Source organism: Triturus cristatus, chromosome 2_1 (assembly GCF_964204655.1).
Source record: "Triturus cristatus chromosome 2_1, aTriCri1.1, whole genome shotgun sequence".
Classification (NCBI taxonomy): domain Eukaryota; kingdom Metazoa; phylum Chordata; class Amphibia; order Caudata; family Salamandridae; genus Triturus; species Triturus cristatus.
The window spans coordinates 231,521,203-231,537,192 of record NC_140581.1 but is presented as its reverse complement, the minus strand read 5'-3'; the positions used below and the strand labels follow the sequence as shown (position 1 = coordinate 231,537,192).

General features: G+C 45.5%; 1 protein-coding gene across 2 annotated transcripts in view; it reads left to right on the top strand.

Annotated features, from left to right (window-relative positions):
- ZNF532 (zinc finger protein 532) overlaps nucleotides 1–15,990 on the top strand; it is a 368,986-nt gene that overhangs the window by 169,361 nt on the left and 183,635 nt on the right. The gene's annotated exons all lie outside the window — the stretch shown is intronic.

The window sequence follows — 15,990 nt, the reverse complement described above, 5'->3', positions numbered from 1 at the left end:
AGGAAACAAACATTAAGGAAAGAGGCCTGGCTGGCCCTAATTGAAGCCTCTAAAACTAAGGACAATACAGCCTTTTGGAAAGCGGTCAATGCCCCTTATCTACGGAATAATAAGACCGATATTATAGATATAGCCATTAACGGGGAAACCTGGGTGAACCATTTTAAACTTCTATACGATAAACATGAAGACCTTAATTATAGCAACCCTCTGATGGATGGGATACTTATCCAAAAATCTACAATTTTATCTACCTTATTCCCAATAGGCATATCCTTTTCCTGCCTGGAGATCACAAAGGCAATTAAAGATAGCCCTTCAGGCAAAGCTCCAGGCCCGGATGGCGTTCTGACAGATGTGTATAAAGCCGAGCCTGACTTGTGGGCCCCCCTGCTAACAAATGTTTTAAACCATTCTAATCGACATGGGTTCCCACCGTCTTGGTCCGAAGCCATAGTCGTCCCGATTTTTAAGAAAGGAGATAGAGACGACCCCACCTGCTACCGGCCAATATCACTCTTAGACGCATTAATGAAGGTAGCAGCTCGGGCAATTTTAAATAGAATACAATCTTGGGCGGAAGAGAACAAGATAGTGTCACACCTACAGTATGGATTTAGCCCTGGTAAAGGTACTATAGAACAGAGCCTAAATTTGGCCTTAGTTCTATCAAAATATACTCAGGCAAAAAAGGGAAAACTTTTTGTTACTTTTGTGGACCTGAGTTCCGCTTTTGATTGCGTGACTCACGAGATATTATGGTCTGTTTTATCAGAGATGGGCATAGATTTAAATATACTACACTTTATAAAAGCACTTTACAGCGACGCAGGTGCCAGGGTACGCTTTGGAAACAAAGGGGAGTGCTCTGACAAATTTTCCATTAAGAGAGGTGTGCGACAGGGGTGCATTCTAGCCCCCCTGCTTTTCACCCTATACATAAACTCCATTGGTAAACATTTAATGGAATCACAATATGATTACCCAACAATTCTGGGCACCCCAGCTCCATTATTTCTTTACGCTGATGACGCTGCCATTATGTCTCGAACTAACATCGGCCTTCAGAGGGCTGTCCAGAAATTTGCAAATTACATGAAAGAACGAGGGCTAAAAATTAACATCTCAAAAACATATACGATGGCCTGTGGTCCCGGAACAAAGAAAGCACCTTGCCCAATCTTCTTAGACAATAAGAGGATCGAGACCACAGATCAATTTTCTTATCTAGGAATAAACTTTGATAGGAAGGGAAACTGGCTTGCAGCTATTAACGCCAGAAATTTAGCCTTCACTCGAGAAATAGGCGCCCTCAAAAAGTTCTCAGCAAGAATAGGTGGTAGACCAGTGAAAGAGCTGATCGAAATCTACAAAGCCAAATGTGTCTCTACTGCCACCTATGGAGCGGGCCTTTGGGGCATTGAAAATTCACATTTGATACAACGAACAGAGAATCAGTTCTTACGCTACCTATTAGGAGTTCCTAAAACAACAGCAACCTACTTTATACATATTGAGTTGGGCATGCTGTATATTTCAGATGTTATTAAAATTGCGCCCATACTCTTATGGCATAAAATCTGGGCCACTCCGGAGACCTCCCTAAACAGAGATCTAATCCCGGACTGTTTTAGCCTTGATGGACTGATTAACATTAAATGGCTTACCTTTGTAAAAAATATGCTGACCGAACTTGGTCATCCGGAGTTCTTTGTGAGGCCATCAAGTATGGAAATGGTGTCTAGAAAAACTTTGAGAGTTGGCTCTCAACCACCTAATTACTAATAGATGGACCCTAGAAAAAACTAAAACAACAGTCACTGACTTCCAAAAAATAACCACTCATGAAGGCCTCCAAAGGTACCTCTTAACTCAGCCAAACTGCTATGCCCGAATGCTACTGACCCGTCTTAGATTTGGTAACTTTTTCCGCATGATTACATTTCCTGTCTGTAACCTTTGGTCTAATGAAATTCTACTATGTCCTTGTGATAATATCTCTGCTCAATCAAATATTCATTGTATTCTATTTTGTAAATTTTATCAGTTGCCCAGGGGAGCTTTTCTAAAACCGATTTTAAAGGCCTGGGGAATCCGTACTTGCAGACCTGCTATGATTAGGCTTTTACAATTAGAAAACGAATGCATTACTTCCGCAGTAATCAGTTTTCTAAAACTGGTCATCAAATTTCGGAACTCAATGCAGCCATCCTAAAAAACATTTTATGTCTTATCATCTTATCCTTTTAATTGTTCTTATTTGTATTAAATATGCAAGGAATTTTTATCTATATGTACGCTTTTATGATTTTACTCAGAAAATCGAATAAAGCTTTCATGACTGACTGAATATTGCATTGCAAATGCTTGTTTCACAGGCTGTAGGATTTCCTTTGACAGTGGCATGGTCAGTTTATTTGCTGTGAAGGAACAGAGCCCTCCAACACCCAAAACCTGGTCCTCTGACTTCTACGTGTGTCCCACTGAAATAAAGTCTGTGGCAGAACTCAGATGTGTGCCCAGATAGTGCGTTGTGATGCAGGTTAACTCTATTTATGCCAGGAGATGTTGTTATACGTTTTAAGGAGCGTTGCATTGTCTGATGTGGCAGAAAGCAGCTAGCCATATTCGCCGGTAGCACCAGCACTTCCCGCAACATCGCGTCTGTTGTCCTGGCAATCAGGCTTCTGTGAGAGTGTGCTGCAGTCCAAGTTGCCAGCTCTGGAAACAAAGGTGTCTGGATGTCAGGGGCCGCTAGTGAGATGCTTCTCATCTGGATGTTGATGACCACTAGTTATTTGCAAGCTGCTGCTGTCTCTGTTGCAGCCAAGCCCCTCCCGAGGATCATGGATTTCAACTTCTTACCAAGTGAATACATAAGACTCGTTCCATATGATGAGAAAATTATGGGCTCTCTCATGTATATCACAAACTCTAGTGATGTCACATCTCAATTAAGCTAATAAGTGCTAAATCTGTAATTACAAGTCCATACTCTGTTACGGCGGTTTGCCATAAAAGAACAAATAAAATCGATATAATCACTGAAGCAGTATAAAACATTGTAAAAAATGCACTCGGTCATTAGAAACCATCTATTACCAAGAAAGAACCAGTAAAATTATATACTGCACAAAAATAAAATTGAATACGTAATAAAATACAGAACACATTAACGAATGGGGACAATTTATAGGTATCTGGCACTCCATCACCATAAGGTGTGTAATGTGCTAATTGGAATATAAGTTATCAGCAGGATACAGAACAAGCTAAAACATGGAGGCTATTTAAGAGTGTCTGGGACTCCATCATCACAAGGAGAATAATGTGCCAGTTATAATGTACAGCTAGCAGTATGATTGCTCAACCTCTGTAACTCTATGGGTAGCTGGTGTAGAACTGCGTTTTGTGCCTAATTTGCTACGTTGTATGTAGATACTATGAGACAGCAAATGCTATGTATTGGCTATGTGTGCTGAGTGGTTCCCAAGTTCCTGCATATTGGAATTAACCATTTTGCCCTGGCCTTACTGTACTCTGGACAAAAAAAGAAGGCATGTACCACTGATTGTTTTCCACAGGACGGGCAAGCCACTCTAATGCTCTAGTGCATTGTGCCCAATTTACAGTGAACAAACACAAAGGCAGGGTATTATATCTGAATTACATGTAGAGCTTCCTGGCCAAGGCAGTTTCTAGTTCATCTAAAAACTGCTCTACTTTAAAATCCTCATTCATCTGTAGAAAATAATCTGTCAAGGAGCCTAGGGCTGGCCTTGCCATTAGGTTACTGAGGGGGGGTCATCTCACAGCCTTTCAGTCCCCATCCTCCTCAGGGTCTCTTTGGCATATTTGATCCAGGGAAGATCACCTGACCCAGGGATATTGAGTATCTCCTCCAGCCTTTGGCGATAGGAATACAACTCGGGGGTTGCCCAGACTCTTCTCCAGGACAGTAGAGGTCTGACCGCAATCCCCTAGGAAATTGGCCTGAGCCCTAAATCCAACCTCATGGGAAGCAACGGGGTATTGACTGAAAGTCTCAGCAGCTGCCTCAGAAATCGATTCTCTGAGATCTCCAGGGCATAACAGTCTTATGACCCCAAAGTTCTGCAACATATAGTGCAGATCCAAGTGCTTGGTGAGTATAAATTTGAAACACTGGGGAAATTGGTCTAAAAAATGAGCCCCGATCGACTTTCGTCAGCCCTCAAATATGATGTTCCAGTTTGAGTCTACGCTTAAAGATATGTGCTGTCCTTAAGATACTTGGGTATGTATGTTTCTGCAAATAAAACAGAAAGTCTTAACCGTAACCTATATAGTGTTATTGTAAAATATATGCGCTGGAACAAAATCAATTTAAGACGCCCACATACACATTATCTATATGGAGGTAAAGGCATGAAGCAACTGCTCGAAGCTACACAAGTGACTGTAAATGAATGGAAGAGGGCAGAAAAGCAGATGATAGAATGATCGAGTAACAAAAGAAAGACCACTGTGGGAAGGGGCGAAATTGCGAGAATTCGCCAAATTAAAGGGTTTTAAGAGGTGAAATATGCTGGACATATCAAAACTAGGGGATATATTAGAGGGTAAGTAACTTACTACTTTCGCTACACTACAGAGGAAATATGAGTTACACCAGAACCAACACTACAGGTATATACAGGTGGCTCTCACCTGGAGGACTCAAGGGGTGGACACGGAGAATATCCCAGAGTATGCTCCACAAGAAGGAAGATTGCTCATGGGAGAAATCAGCGAAAAGGCTGTCTTGTGGACACATAAAACTCTCATAACTAATAAGCCAGACAATCTGATAAAATTGATGGCAAAGTGGGAAGTGGAGATGGGAACCATGGATGACCTTGAATGGGAGGCAGCGCTGATGCATCCACGCAAGGTGGCCATCAAGTCACTCCTCTGCCTAATACAATTTAAAATACTACACAGGGCATATTATGACAGGGCATGTTTATATAAAATGGGAAGGGCAGACACAACTGAGTTCTGCCAATGCAAAAATGAGGGGGGTACCTTTATATGTACACTATGGGAATGCTCAGCGATACAAGACTGTTGGAGTACCATAAAGAAAGAACTCAGCAAAATATTGGGTGAAACGGTACCTATGGACCCCATATTCGTAATACTGGGAGTACCTACAGAAATAGACCTCCCCAGAGCCAAACTACTGTTACCAAATTTAGGTCTGGTAGTAGCCAAACAAGACATGACACATCATTGGGGGATGCCTGACCCACCCACACTACTTGAATGGAGAGGGATGGACTTACATATGGCAGGAGAAAAAACGAAATACAAGCCTGTGGATGCCCAAGAAGTAAAAAAAAATATATGGGGTCCCTGGATGGGATACTTCGGGCTCCTAGAGGGGGGAGTAACAGGGGATGACACCAATTTAAACATAAAACACCGCAGGGAGAGCGGGGGGACGTAGTAGGGGAATGGACGGGGTATCTACAACACCATGTTGGATAAATTAAGAAAATGTGACAATACCTTCTGTTGATTGCACTGTGATAAACTTGCAAACAAAGTTAATGTGTATGCTGTACTTTTATGAAAATAATAAAAACAGTTAAATAGAAAAAAAGATAAGTGCTTTCCAATCCAGTTGCTCATTAACAGTAATCGAAAGATATTCAAAGGTTTGAACCTGTTCTAAGGGGATCTCTTCCATTGAAGGATAAGGTCTCGTTGAGCGACACTGGTTACACACATTTTGTTTTTGCCACATTCATTTCCAAACCCCTCAGCATGCAGAAACTACTAAATTCATCTCAGATTTTCTGAATTCTTTTCTGAAGTCAGTGATTTAGATAAGAGAAGCATATAATCTGCAAACATTAGGACAGGTACCGGCATGTTGGCAAATCTTGGAGTGTCTTTCTCACACATGTTGAAACAGGCAACCAGGTCATTGACATACAGTGTGAAGAGAGTTGGGGCAAGAACGCAGCCCTGTCTAACACTTCTGTTGACTGGAAATGGCTCGATCACTTCTCCCAGCTGGCCACATGAGACCTGGGAGAAATTCTGATAATTGAGCCTCTCCGTAATTGCAAGGAGGTACGGTGGGACTCTCATATCGGCTAGCACTTGTCACAAGGTATGTCTAGGCACCAAATAAAAAGCAGATTGCAAGACTACAAACACCATAAATAATCTACCACACTCTAGGACAACAATTTTCCAAAATAATAACTGGGGCCCACATACTTGATCCATGGTGGGCGTTCGGCCACGGAAGCCTGCTTGCAGGGGAATTAGAATATCCTTGGCCACTATCCTCTCCTACAGCCTTTCTAGATTACCTGTGCTAAACTGTTTTTGCATAGTATCAATAGGACTAATCGGTCTGTAGTTTGTTGGTAGAAGAGAGACCCTTTTTAGGTCTCGCCTAGCTATTGCGTTCACGCAATCGCTATGCGAGACTCTAGTAAAGGGGCTCCCAAAAGTGCTCCCAAAAGTGTATTGCATGGCGAGCACGCGCACAATCACGTGCATCGTGCCGCCATGCAATCCGTTTAGGGAAGCGCTTCAGCCCACTGGCGCCCTCGGCATCATACTTCAAAGGGTCCGCTCCCCCGCCTGGAATGCGCTCCCCCGCCAAGCGCGCGCGCCACGCTCCGGCGGGCTTGTCTTGTTTTACATACCGCTATGCATTTCTTGCCGCTGAGCATTTCTTTCTATGTGAAGCCAGGCAGTTACAGTTCGGTACACCATGCTTGGTTAGCCTCGGAAGTTAATGGTTCGCTCTTCTCCATGGCCCGATATGCTGTGGCTGACTTTAGAAACTGCACATGCTTTACTTCCTTCATCTGCGACGCCGGTACTTCGGACAGGACTCCTGAAGCTGTGACTATGGCACATGAGCCCGACCTGTGAAGCTGCACCGACTCCCCTCAGCGGCGACCCTTCCACCTGAGCCCGACTTATCTAGATGTCCGACTCTCCGCAGGAGTAGCCCAGGTACCAGGGCTTGTTATGAGCAGGCATGGATGCCCCCTCTCCGGCGCTGCTCACGTGACCTTTGGGCCACCTCTGTCTCCCGCCACTCTACTGCCGACTCTACAGCCTCTGAAGCCATGAGGGGGCCAGTCTGTGCCTGCCTGCTCGCCACCCTGCTCATGCTGTAGGACCCTGCTGCGGATGGAGCACCCCCTCAGCAAGGAGGTGAGGACCCTCAGGTGCTGATTGCTGAACCCCTGCAGTCGACGGACCCCTGGTCTCGCCTCTGACTTCTTTCACGTCTTCCTGTTTCTCTTCTCCGATTCGGATTATTCTGATTATGGAGGAAGGTTGCTTAGCGGGTTAATGCCACTGCTGTAGAATTTTGTGTGCGTCCAACAGGTCATCTTTACATAATCTAGGTGGGGTAACCCAGCCCTTCATCAATCTAATGTGGATAAAAAGAGTTCAACTGAGTTGGATTAGAGATACACCTGTTATTGCACTTTATAGACACGAGGACGTTTTATATTTAGAAATATCACATTGTTCATAGTTTCAAACTGATCGCATTGGAGTCGTATTTTGTACTCGTAAATCTAGAGGTTTTTATTTTTGGAGCTAATTGACAATTTTAAATTGGACTGCTTAGGTATTACTCCTTAAACGCATACATCTGGCCTTACTTATGCATACTTTGCTGTGACTCAGTCCCAGCGCACCACTGACGGCCTGTGAGATCTGAAGTAAACCTGATTATGTATTTAATATTTATTTTTACAGGAATAAATTGTGCACCGATCTGTACGCCTTGGCGTAGACTTCAGATCTAAAGAGAGCTGGAAGCATTTGGTAGCTCCACAGGGAATACTTTGTATGTAGATAAAGGTCGCAGCAGCCGTAGCCAGGTCGACAGGCATTCAAAGGGGAGCGGGGTGTGCCTCTCATTGTACCCGAGTTAGAACCCTGGCCGTTGGAATTATGCGATTCTGCTGCCAATGCCTTTCCTACACAATTATGCATTTAATGCACTTGCCAACAAAATCACTACCTGCTTCATAATTGCAGATTTCAGCAAAAAAAAAGTTATTCAAACGGATTAAAAGTTACCAAAAAATACACATGTGGTTTTGCAACGGCATTGCATTTCAAAGGTCAACTGGCCACCTTTCAGTTGATGTTTACTGTATTAAAGAGTTAAGTTGGTATTAGTTAGATTAAATGCGCTCACAGTATGAATGTGTGTTGAAAAAATATATAGCCCAATTAGCGAGTGTGCATTATGCTGCCCAATTTTCTTTTCTTTGCCACATAATTTAATCAAGTCTGCCTACAGTGCTACACAATTCAAAACAAAATAGCCGAATACCGCTGCAGCAGAATGTGCACTATGCCGCCTAGTTTGCATTTTAATGCTGTATAATTTGGTACAGTCTGCCTCCATTGCCGCACAATTGCAATAGACTACAACTACTGGTGTTATGTGATTAGAATTAAATAGATCAGTTGTGTTATAGTGTATGGGTACAGAGCTCAGGAGGGTCCCGTGTCAGGTATGGCCGGTGCTCCAGTGTTCTTGAACTAAAATTGTTGTCTTCGTTGGGTGAATATGTGAACTTTTCCTACCCACATGAAGGCGGACTATGGCCATCGCTACCATGGCACATTCAGCCAGCCGTGGTCCCTTTAACGGCAGCCCGTTGTGCACTCATCCATTTATTGCTGAAGGCGAGAGGCTCAAGTCAGAGAGTTATCGTCGCTTGGAGGGTCTGGAGGTACCACATCAGTCTTTGGCACACGTGACACCTATCCATGCCAGATGTGGGCATCTCACCCAGTCCCACCATTGTTTCTGTATTCTGCTACATGTACTTCTGCTTGTCCCATTATAAACCTCAGAAAACGGGTATCATCAGAGCGCAAAGAGAGAAATGCAAAACAGCACAAACTGCTCGTAAAAAATGCACAAAACGAGATCTGTGAGAACCTTTGATACTCACTGAGTGAATTAATGGATGAATGACGAGGATATATGGTAACCCTAGCCACTGCACCTTGTCCCACTGTCTCAAGAAGCTTTGCCATGCACCCCAATACAGAAATAAACAAGCATTTGCAATGCAATAGGTCTCGCCTTTGCGAGAGTTTAAGCTATTAGCATTGCAAATGACAATGCCTTTATTTGTTTTACAAACCAAAACATTAATAAAATACATTGTCATTTACAATGCCAAAAGCTGAAACGCACGTAAATGCGAGACCTATTGCATTGCAAATGCTTGTTGTGAATTGGTATGATTTTGGCCCCCTCCCAGGATGGAGGAATGGGCCTCCCTTTCATAATAGCATTGAATAATAGCACAGAATATGGGCCCCACATGTCGGACTCGGCCAGACACAAATCGCTAGGGATTTTGTCAGTCACTGTCGCTTTGTTAGGGACAGTCTTCTTAATTAGCCATGCTTGTTCCTGACTTGAGATAAGGGTTTACGCATCACTGCCAGACGCTTCCCTTAAGCCTGCCATAAGGGAGCCCATCTCGACTGTTGGTAAAGCACTGTCTCCTGCCATCAGCGAGGACAGACCGGAAAAGTGTCTTACCCATGCATCTTCAGCAATGTTATTTTCAATGAGGGTACCTCCCTCATTACCCCCAGTGGCCACTAGCATCCAAAAAGATAAATGGCTGCCCTTCTTTGCGGCAGCAAGTTAACCCTCCCATTTCCCTTGGTCCCATTCTTACTTTGCGTTACTGACAAAACGTTTTTATATGCCACCCTCCTAACGTGCATCATTCTTCTGTCCTGTGACTTAATTGAGGAGATAAATGCAAGCATGGCAACTCTGCAGGGACAGTTAAACCAGGAAGGGGGTCCCACAGATTTAATTTTCACAAGCAAAGGATTCTTTTTTTATTTTATTTATTTATTTATTTTTTTTAAACCTTTATTTGTGCATATGAAAAGAACAAATACGGGCCTACAACCGTCAGGCCGGCCACGGTACGGTTAAGCACAGATACAAACATTACATCCCCTGCGCATCCACGGTCAAGATTAGCAACGAGTCATGAGGTATACACTGGAGAGATCCTTGACACCAGGGGGAGGAGAAGTGAAGGTTAATTTTAAGGTTTTCAAAATAATTTTATCAGGGAAAAATCAGTAAAGAATAAGAACCAAGGAGATTCGAGTCCGCTAAATAGCTTCACCACACGGGAGAGCAGCAGCATCATTAAAACGGTCATGGAAGGAAAATCTCAGGCAGTGAGGCGATGCAGTTATATAACAGGATAGTCACATGAGTAAATATGCACCCCTCCAGAGCCGCCCCCACTCAATCCACCCCACACCCGGACCCCGAATCGAAACAAGTATAGCGCAGAAACATAAAAGAAAAAGGCCCATAGAACTAAGTAGAAACAGTGAATTACCCCCCCACCCTACACCAATGCGGAGGCTACGGCCTACCCCCCCCCCCCAGCATAGTGCCTGTCGCCCAATGAACCCGAAATATAGACAAGAGAGAAAGTAGGAATAGAGTAAAGAAAAATAAGAGAACAAAGAGGTAAGTGGGGAGGAGCCTACGTTACCCCAGGGCGCCCGAAACCATCGGCCAGCTATGGCCTCCACACACTGAGAACCCACTACGCCAAAAGCGGTCGTGTGAAGATAACGTGTCACAACAATTTAAATGAAGGCGAACAAAACCGCGACGAGTGCGCACAACATATGCAAACAGTTCCAATCCAGTCCAGCCCATCCGTGAGACCATGGCGATATAAATCAGTTCAGCCCTGGCCCGATCGCGGGCTTAAGATTACACCAGCCCCTACATGAAGGCCCCGCACCCCGTGCAGACAAAGACAATATGGCCGCTTGGGAGAAGATGGTAAAGTAGAGTCACAAAATGGCCGCCGACCATCTATAGAGGTCCCCTTGTGCACCACATAAAGTCCAGACCTGGCATGTAAAGTACAGGAGTTCCACAGAAAAGAAGCAGTAGGCCACCATGAACGGTTCCTCGAGGACGTCAGGTGTCGCTCTGCTGGATACTCTTGCGGGCACGGTGAGGCAGGCAACAACGAAGCAGGCAACAATGAACGGGGAGACAAAGTATCCGCAATTGAGCTGGAGAGCGATTGATCCTGGGTGCCGGTAAAGCCAGATGCAGGCACCAGTGTAGCACGATCATAAACAGCCATTGCGTCCCCGCAAGAGGACAAAAGCACTGGCAGACCCACGCCTTGTTGATGACAAACGGGGTGCTCACGACCCGCAGCCGACAGTACGGAGTCAAACCGCTCACTCAGCGCTTGCAAGCCAAGACACATTTGTAGACGAAAGTCCCGTAGGGCAGCCAGAACGGAGCCGCATGTCAGCGGAGGCTGCGCCCCCACATCGGTAGCAATCCGGGACGGCACTGTGGAGCTGATGTCTGGTAGAGGGAGGGCGAAGCGGGCAGCGGGCGAGACCGGAGTAGCATCCCCCAGCCGCGAGCAGGCAATCAACGCCATGTTTTACCGCAGAACGGTACAGTGGCCAGGGGGGGGGGTCTTAGCAAGGAGGCAATTCCCCTCAGGTCTGCGCCGCAGCAGGGAAAAGCCAACAGTCGCTGCCCTTCCCTCGGGTTCTCTTTGCAGCCGACTAGGCAATAGAAGAAGGGGGTCTGCAGCCTCCCACAGCGCGGTCCACAGAACGGGGCAGGAGACCCGCCGCACCGGGGCTTACCCTATAGCTCCAGCCCATCCGGTGCGGGGTGCAGGAGGTGTCCGGGCGTCCCTCCCCCGGCTCATCCGGCGACAGTCCGTGGTGTGAGGTGGGACCGGGACCTCGGGGCTCAGGTGTACGCTAGCGGGTCCGGTAACTGCGGAGCTTCCAGGGGGCCGGCCAAGGCCACAATAGAGCAGGGGTCCAGTGCGGAGAACAAAAGCACCAAGAACTCCAGCGTCCGGGCGGGCTAAGACTCCGGGAAAGCGGCGGCGCGGTCAGCGCATCGTCGCACACGTTGCACCTCGAAAATCGGCGAGGATAGGAATCAGGATGATAGTCCGAGGCCAAGGGCCGACGGAGCCGGGCGCTCAAGCGTCTGCTCCGGTCGCCATCTTGGCTCCTCCCCCAAGCAAAGGATTCTTGAAGTCCTCGAACAGTTCATGAATTTCCCAATCCTCACTAGGCATGCATCCTGGTCCAGGGCCAGATAAAAATTAAGCAGATCCCATGACCTCCCTCAACCAGTTTGTTTATGATATTGCATGCGCTTAAGGCTCTCCACTAGTTACCAGTCACAAGTAAAATCTTATTTATTGCACTCTGTGTTGCATAAAACCAACCCTCCAACAGTTTGAAAAAACGATTTTAACAGAACCAACAGAAAATTCTCAGGTCGAGTTTGACTCCATTGCTGATAATTCCTCCCTTTTCAAAAACTCTGCTTAGGTTGGAATTCTATTTTGCCAGTATAAGTTTTCAGGCTGTGGAATATGTTCTTAAAAGAGCTAAAGGACCAAGCCTCATGCACTAAACACAACATTGATGTCCTTCCTAATCCCTTAGATGCACCATAAATGGAATAACTATTAAACTAACTTGTTGGCTCCTCAGCAAAAGGTAGGAGAGTGCTATAGAAATTCTAATGCCATAGAAAATCATTACATAAAGTGCTCTACTTGGTCTTAGCTTTATCTAGCAAGCTAGCAGTGTCCGTGGTCGAGAAAGTATGCACTTCTTCCTCTTAGTGAACACAAACCTTGCCACACTAACGTTTTCATGTTAAACAAGGTCAGTGAGAAAATGGTTTTATAACTTTGAAAGTTCAATTCCTGACCACCACCTGTAGCACTAACAAAACCACTACTTACCAAATAGCAACATTATATATTTACCTATGTGATACTTAACTGCATGGTGAAGACTGTGGGGTCAGGTTCATGTGGTGTGAAGATGGCGGAGTAGCATCCTCCACAACTGGTGATCACACATAACCCCATTTCACGATGATTGGCTCTCTGCCATGTTCCAGACGGCCTTGTATGAGTAGGTCATCTGTAGTTTGTAGGCAAGGTGAAGAACTTCCTCCTCACTTGGACACCTTCCCCCCCACCCCCCAGGACGGAGGGCGTAGGGTGTTGCCAGCCCTTGGTGAGTGGACTGAAAACTATACCGCTGCCCTCCCTTGACCTTCTGGCCTCCCCTGGCTCTTGTGGGAATCTGCTTCCCTGCTCGCCCCTTCTCTCTCCCTCTCCCCCTCCTTTTCTGTCATTAGCCCTCCCTCTCTGCCTGCTTCCTCTTTTCTTTCCTCTCGGTACCGTCTACTTCCTTCCCCCGAGGACTGCAGAACCCCACTCCCCAAACACCCCATCCACCCCTCTGCCCTGTTCCACTTCACCTAGGCTTTTTTCTGCTGTTCCCAATGGGTTATACCAAAGCAGCGTGGCTGAGCCCTGACGTTGTCCCCACGAATACTGGTCCCCACGGGCTGCACATATGTTCTCTGCCATGTGCTTTACCTCTTTTGCAATGCTTGATTATTCCAGGTATTTTGTTTCTTGTACCCTTCTTCCCTGTATTATATTAACCCCTAATAAAGAAATATGATAAGAAAAAAAGCGGGCGTAAAGGCTACATATTGGTTATGTAATGCAGATTTGTAGAGAGCACTATCACCCAGGAGGGTAGCCTGGCGCTGAGCAGGTGTGAGTCTAGTTACACCTATGGCCCAGTGGAAGCACTCGAAATGCAAGGTCTTCAGCTTTGTTGCGTAATTCAAGAAGTGAGGAGGAAGCTCTTATGCGCAGCAGCAGGTCATTCCACGCTTTAGGAGCAATGGGGGAGAAGGCTCGACAGTGGGATCCTGGTTTCTGTATGCGTGACATTTGTTCAACTAGAAGTCAGTATGAACAAAGTTGTCTGGGGGGGGGGGGGGTTGTGAAAACAGATTCGAAGTATGTTGGGCCAGTGTTATTTAGTTTTGGAAGTGTGGTTGTGGAGTTTGAATTGTGCCGGTTTGTGAATGGGGAACCAGTAGAGCTCTCTCAGATGTGGTGTGATGTGAGTGCAGCATGGGAGGTTGAGTATGATTCTGGCAGCCTTCTGGTTATTTTTGTTTTAATCCTCGCATAGATAGTGTTCCTATAGTCAAGCTTGCTTGTGACCAGGGCACGTTTGCTGGTTCTTCGGGTGCTTATCGTGAGCCATATGAAAATCTTCCTCAGCATCTTCAGGGTATGCACGCATGAGACCGTGACAGCATTGACTTGGTCGGTAATGTAGGGTTTGCGGTCAATGATGATCCTGAGGTTCTTGGCGTTGTCACTCGGTGCTCTATTGACCAACAGGTGGAGTCTCACAGTGATGTGCTCATCCAGAAGATCACAATTTTATGCTGGTCAGTGTTCAGGTTTAGGCAATTTTTCCCAATCCATTCGGCGAATTCAGCCATGAAGGTATGAACTTGATCCAGGTAATGGGTGTCTTGTCCATGAGGTAGAGAATGAGTCACGTGTCGTACATGTAGGAGAGGAGGTTAATGTCACCAGAGCAGATGATGCTAGCTAGAGCGATCTTGTATGTGTTGAAGCGGATCGGGCTCATGGAGGTTTTGTGTGGAACTCGGCAGATGAGGTCGAGGGCCTTCGAGGTGTACAGTGCAAGGCTTAATGACTGAGTCCTTCCAGTCAGGAAGGAGCAGATCTATCGGACTATGTCCCGTTGGATTCAGATGTTGTGTAGGTGTTGGATGGGAATAGGGTGGGAGACTGTGTCAAACGTTGCAGAGAGATCCAGGAGTATGAGGGCCGCTGTGTCTCCTGTGCGCAATTACGCGTTTCCAAGAAGGTGATGAGGGCAGTTTCCGTGTTGTAGCTGCGTGTGAAGCCTAGATTAAGGTGTGTTGAGAACCCGATGGTCATTGGCCTATTCGGTAGGGTGTGATTTTTCTTTAATACCTTGGCTGGGAATTGTAGCAAGGAGATCGTTCTGTAGTTGGCGAGCGTTGTAAGGGCATCTGAGGATTTCTTGAGCATTGGTAGGACAGTGTGTGTTTCCTAGTATCTAGGAAGGTCGTGGCAGAGGTTGAGGCATTCAGAATGGGTGTGAGCATGGCGCTGACGGGCTACAGTCCTCTGGAGTAGACATGGTGGGACAGGTGTCTGATGGGGCCCCTGAGTGGATGGACTTCATAGTGGCAGCAGTTTCCTCTGGAGGTGATGATGCTCAGTGTGGTTTCCGGTTTGCAGCTATGCCCAGATTCCCACATTGTCTGCTTTACTGTGTCTATTATGCAGCAAGTCTCAGCTGTATCTTATTGTTTGAGGTTTGTGTGCGCTTAAAAAGTATGAGAGAGGGTATCCGTTACAATGCTTTTCCTATTGCATGTGCAGAAAGGGAAGACATGCCAGGAAACTGCTTTGGAGTGGACAGAATAAGAACATTAAAATTAAAAACACAGTATAATTTCCAACCCTAGACATGCTTACTTTTGTGCAATGCATTTAGTACTTGCATAAATTAATAATAGAATTGGACACAATTGAACTGTTTTCATAATTCTTATCAATATAGGACTGCTTCTATCAGCTTTTGCAGTTTACATCTGTATAAGATTGGTTATATTGTGACTTGATTTAAGACCTGGTAATGGAGGGTGTAACCTTTGTGTAGCATACGTTTAATTAATTTGCATGAATCGGGCAGGATGTATTAATTTGTTTTTGGTCCCCAGTGTGACTACTTTCCTGCACAGGCTTTAGTGTGATCTTAAAACTCATTGCCCTAGTAATGATTTTTCATTGTAAAATGTTTTATTTATTTGTTTTTCGATCAAGGTGTATGAATATTAGTGAAATTGCAATCCACGTTTAAGTAAGCAACCGTTTTATGGTACTTTCATAGTACTTGTAAAACCGACATACTATATACCAAATTTGAGCGTGGGTGACCTGTTTTGCTTTGTTGCATCAGATAGACATGATAGTATTATGTAATAGGTAGGTGTAGTATGCGTCA